The sequence below is a fragment of the Fragaria vesca genome, linkage group LG2 (assembly GCF_000184155.1).
Source record: "Fragaria vesca subsp. vesca linkage group LG2, FraVesHawaii_1.0, whole genome shotgun sequence".
In the NCBI taxonomy this organism is placed as follows: domain Eukaryota; kingdom Viridiplantae; phylum Streptophyta; class Magnoliopsida; order Rosales; family Rosaceae; genus Fragaria; species Fragaria vesca.
The window spans coordinates 21134687-21140773 of record NC_020492.1 but is presented as its reverse complement, the minus strand read 5'-3'; positions in this window follow the sequence as shown (position 1 = coordinate 21140773).

Here is a 6087-nt window from a genome sequence, read left to right as displayed (position 1 = left end):
AAAAAAAAAAAAAATTAATTAATAACTCACACACCTTACATATGTCCGTGTTGAATCCATGACCTCAAAATTGTTAGTTAAACACCTTAACCAACTAGTATATTCTCAAAATTATATTTTCACATTATATTTTAGTGCACGATAGTGATGAAAAGGAAAAAAGAGAAAGAAAAGGTTAGAAATATGCCTTCAAAAAAAGAGAGAAAAGGTCAGAAATATGTAGTTTTATATAAAACAAAGACAAAACAATTCAATTTTTTCTCTTAATAAAAAGACAATAATTTGGAGCCATTAGATTAGAAGGATAAGATTGTCTTCTTCTTTTTTAAGAATGACATTACATAATTTTTTTAATTGGTGATGTGTTTAGGTGACATAACATACCACATAGGATTAAGGTCACAAATCTTAGGCCTTATTAAGACCAAGAATCATTTTCTTTAAACTGGTAAACAACAGTAACAAATGCTTCATCGATCTGCAATGATATTGACTTAACTAATACAACTTTTGCGAGTGCGAAGCCACTTGGGATACAAAGTTTCATGCTTACTTACCAAACTAAATTTGGCATCGAACCAAAAAAGCAGCTGGTGAAAGATCTACTGGCAAATCCTTATTTGCTGGAGAAGTTCAAAGTTCAAACTAATTAAGTTTCTTCTGTAATTTTGTCTTAGCTTAGTTAGAGAGATACATAGATTACATATACCGGCAGGGTACGTTCGATCTAATAGCTAGTTCATCTATACCCTGGCATGGCAAAGATGGGCAACAAGAGCTCGCCTCCGTCCTTCACTACCATAACACTCAAATTAACACACTCATTATACAGAGACACTATATATATGGCCCCAGATTCTTCCATCTAATATTCAACATAGATGAAAACATGGCGACACTCGATCTAGAGATATGTAAGGTAGTTAAGCAGAAACACTACTACACCACTAATAAAAAAAAGAAGGAATATTAGTTCAACCTACTTTTGTAGTCTCATGATATCCTTCATATGCTTGTCATATATTCTTCTTCTTCTTTTTGAACATCTCCATAATATCCTTTTTGAATAGTTTAGTAGCATTGCTCTTCGTTTAAAGCTTAATATAATTGCATGCATATTTTCTTTTCAGATCGAGCTACCAATTCAGGTAATAAGCTACTCCGCCTTTGCTGGAGGTTTGTATCAAGTAAATTAATCTCAGACATTAACTTGATCGACATAATTATATGTTGGATTGGTGCGAATCAGAATTCATTATATATTGGCCATGGGGTGGCCTTTAGTACAAAGCATCTTGATCGAGTTACATGAATGCCGGTGATTTTATAATCATCTGATAACCTAAGCACAGCAACATTATTCATGATTAGTTAAAGTGAGAGATAATCAATTGATTATTGATTAAGAAACCACATTACAGTGATGCTTCATGGATTGAGGATATATAATTAATCTTTTCAAATCAGCATGAAATGAAACATCATACTGCATGTTATGCTTCATGAATTTTATCTAATCATGCTTCTTCACTCATAAAATAAAATCAAGATTGAAAGAATTTTACTATCATGTAAGTGTAGAGAAGGTAAATTGTTCGTGAGTTTGGGAGTTACTGGGGAGTTCCTAATAGTGCATGCAACTTATAATTGAAGATGCTGTTGAGTCGGGTGCTAGAATGCTTCACTTAATTAGATTTAATCTTGTTCCCATTTGCCATCGATTAATATACTCCAACATATACGAATGTGCACTCGTACGCATTACTAAAGAAGTTTCTTCTGTAATTTTGTCTTAATTAGCTTAGAGATACATAGATTACACATACAGGCAGTACGTTCGATCTAATAGCTAGTTCATCTACCCTGGCAAAGAGGGGCAACAAGAGGTCGCCTCCGTCCTTCACTACCATAACACTCAAATTAACACACTCATTATACAGAGACACTATATAGATAAAGTAGATTACATACCCAGATTCTTCTATGTAATATTAAACATAGATGGAAGCATGGCTACACTCGATCTAGATATGTAAAGTAGTTAAGCAGAAACACTAGTACACCACCCCCATAACAACATGGCGCGCGCTTAGAGCTTATAACCACATTGTAGGGCATAGTTGATAAGGTCGTTGAGCTCCTCATTAGAGATGACGCCGTCGCCGTTGGCATCTACATGGCGTAAAGCTCTCCTAGCTCTGAAAGAGCTCCAACGCGATCCGAGTCTCCGAAAGGCTGCCTTGAGCTCCTCCTTGGAGAGTTTGCCGTCACCATTCTTGTCAGCGCTTTTGAAAAGATCACGGACCTGCTCCGGGCTCCACTGAGCTGGGACCTTCTTATTAACGACCGTCGGCTCATGATGCCAGCTGAGGGTCGGTGTGAAACAAGCAGCAGATTTTTCAAAGGGATATTGGACAAACCTCACCATATATATATGGCTCAAGTAGTTCTGGACTTCTGGCTGGCTCTGCAAGAAAGGCTTGTACGTTCTGGTATCTGTGTATAGTGAGGTACTGGTTAGAGCACGAGATCAATTTATAGGGTGCTCTGCAAGAGCTAGCTAGAGTGTGTTCCTCTGCATCTGCACTTTGGATTCTATATATTAGATTAATACATCTTTCTGATCTGGCATGGGGATATTTTATGAATCGATGCGATTAACACTACGTACTAGGTTTACTTTCATGCTAGGTTAAACACTAAAACTCCTAATCAACCATTAATCACTTTTATTATCAAGATGATAATCTTATTTAGTATCTTACATAATGAAATGGTGTTTAACCATTAAAATCTTTCAAGCATATTCGATCATCCAGCACAAATTGGATACATGTACTAGCTATAGTCTGCTTGAAGTAAAATTATTTTGTCTGCTTGAAGTTATATATGATGCCTATTGTAGCTAGGTATAACTAAAGTCCAGGATTTTTATGCAGTCCTGTCTTTTTCTTTTTTCTTTTTTTTTCCCCAGTCCTCTGAAATCCGATTTCTAACTTCTCAACCCCTGAACCCCATATAATAACTAATATCATAGCTTGCGAAAGATCGCATATATTCAGAGAGGATAATAGATGCATAATGGATTGACTTGGTCAAAAGGAATGGATTGGGAGCTTTTCATCTACAGGAATGAATTGGTCGAATTAAACTGGTAAACAACAGTAACAAATGCTTCATCGATCTGCAATGATATCGACTTAAGTCACTTAACTAATACAACTTTCGCGAGTGCGAAGCCACTTGGGATACAAAGTTTCATGCTTATTTACCAAACTAAATTTGGCATCGAACAAAAAAAGCAGATGGTGATAGATCTACTGGCATGGCAAATCCTTATTTGCTGGAGAAGTTCAAACTTCAAACTTCAAACTAACTAAGTTTTCTATATATTTATCTTCAATAAACCTGAGTCTTTTAGCTAATAATATATTTGGATTGGTGCGAATAAGAATCAGCCATATGGGGTCCTCAATATTAAAGGCATCTATCCAGTTAATTTTAATCACCAGCAGATTGTTAAATATATTACGGAGTCGAAGTCTAATAGCCAAATTAAGGGTATGAGCTGCATGCATGCAGGGGGCAGATTATGATTATCACCGTAATACTCTAAGAATGAGACTTGACAATGTTAACTTAATCCAGATATGATAGAATCATGAGGGCATGTGTTGGGTCTTCCAGTCATCCTAGCTAAGAATAAAAGATCAACAAGGATTTCAATCGTGTCCTCGATATCAAACTTATCTACTTGTGGATATATATCACAGCAAATAAAGGGTGACCAACAGCGACCATGCATTGTGTGATAATCTGAGATTAGGGTATCTGTCTTAGCTATCGATGAGTTGCAACAAGCTAGGTTAACAATGAATTATTGTGATAGGGATCGGAGTAGAATCGATGACAATCAGCAGATATTTATTCTTTCATGCTAATCACGCAACATCGTGGCAGACGGCCGGTATGCTGCTTTGTTCTTCTTTTTGAATCAGAGATGCAAGTATTATATATGTACGATCAGATCGATTGAGGCTACGGAACTTACGTAAATACTGCTGCAGGGACAACCATCACCAATATTGGTATATTTTGCGTATGGATAGAGAGTCTGGATATAGAAACACGAAGTTCTTAAAAGCTGGGCATGCATGCCCCCAATAGATTGGGGATCAATCACCCTTTCAAACTCGATAGAATTCCCATCATATATACAACAGATAGATTAGTATAGTGTTCCAACTACTTACTCAATATGACAAGAATGTTTATTGCGTCGAATACTCCTAACACAGCCAACATCGAAGACTAAATACTTGTAGAAACACAGTATAAATAAAAACGCTAGCTTTTCCAAGTCAATGAAGTCATATATGAATCTATGAAAACATCGATCAAAACTTCAAGTTTCTCTCCTGAATCCGAGTAGGTGCTTTTAAAACCAACCGAATACGAGTCGCAGGCTTTCTGAGATGTATAAACCGGTGACTCTCACAAGGTGTGTTCATAATGGAAGCTGCACAGATAAACGGTGTGTTCCAAAGGGGTGTCGTGGGAACACAAGGTGCGCTAATATTAACATGTAAGTGGCTAAACACCACCCTGTGTTCTCAAGGTCACTCCTTTGGAATGGACCATCTGATACGTTGAGGCTAATCAAGGTCCGAAGTTGATTTATCAAAGCATCTACTATCTAGACATATATGTAAGGGTGTGTGCTAGACTCTGCTGGTGCTATAAGAAAATGATCGAGATCCTAAAGTCATTATGTGGTCATTCTTCCAACACCACAGATATAGAGTGTTGTCATCTCTCAACCAAAAACAAAATGTTGTCATCCAAACGAAATCCTATGGCTACAATATAAGGGCAATTAGTCAAATCTTACAAATGACAACATTGTTTAGGTAATAATACAAAAACACTCTCACATGTATTTTTCTTGTTCGTAACTATCTCGGTTGCTTAATGATATTCATTATTCTTAACTATTACCTATATATCTCAGTTTCTTACAAATTAGATTAATTTTCTAATTTTCTTTAACATTAAAAATTATATGTGAGTCGAACTCACGACCTCTCACTTACAAAAAAGAAAATAATGTCACTAGACCAAATAGTACTAGGCACTTCATGAGTACGTTGACTAAAAGAAAAAAGAAAAAATGTGTTCTCACTTTTCACAAATTGTCTAATTTTTGTGGCTATATAACCATGGGCTGGAAGTGACGACTAGACTGGGTCTGGGCATCTGGGCTTTGAGTTTGATTGGGCCACCAACATACCAAAATCGCCAACTCTAGTACTCAACCCACACGCGCTCACAAGCAAGGTGTACAACCACATAAGCTAATCCTTTAAACGTGCCATCCACGCGTTACAACCGCAAGTGGAAACAACTTACCTCGAATCCCTCGCCAAAATTATCAAACAGAAAAGGTCGTGAAATCCATACCCCGATGGGAAAACCAAAATTATATCCCGACGTTGTGTTTAGATTAAGTAATTTCAAATTTTATAGAAATTTTAAAATTATGGGAATTACAATTTTATTAATTTAAATTTTATTAATTGAGAATTCTATTGTTTAGATTTCATGATGTATAATTTTAAAATGACAAGAATTTGTATTTAGACTAACCTTAGTTAAGGGAATGGACAAATAACACATATTTTGTGAAGAATTCAAGTCGAGAATTTAATCTCCCAAATTCCACGATTATTTTCCCGTGGAAATTGTTAATTTCACAGGATAAGAATCCAAACGGGGGAAACAGTCATAGAAATTAGGAATTTCTTAGTTTTGATTAAATTCTCGAGAATTTACCCTCATCCAAACACACTGTGAGCGTATCCGAGACGTTTCCAAGAATTTTTCCAATGAATACAGCAGCGATGTGCTTAGATACTTTGGAAAAATGCTCGGATACGTCCGGATACGACTCGTATAAGTCTGGATACGTCTCAGATACGTCTTGGATACGGTCAGAGATGTATTGGACTTTTTACAATAAAAATTGAAGAAAAAAAAAAAAGAGGAATAAAAACAAAATCCTACTAGCTTCAACTCTCTCAGTCACTA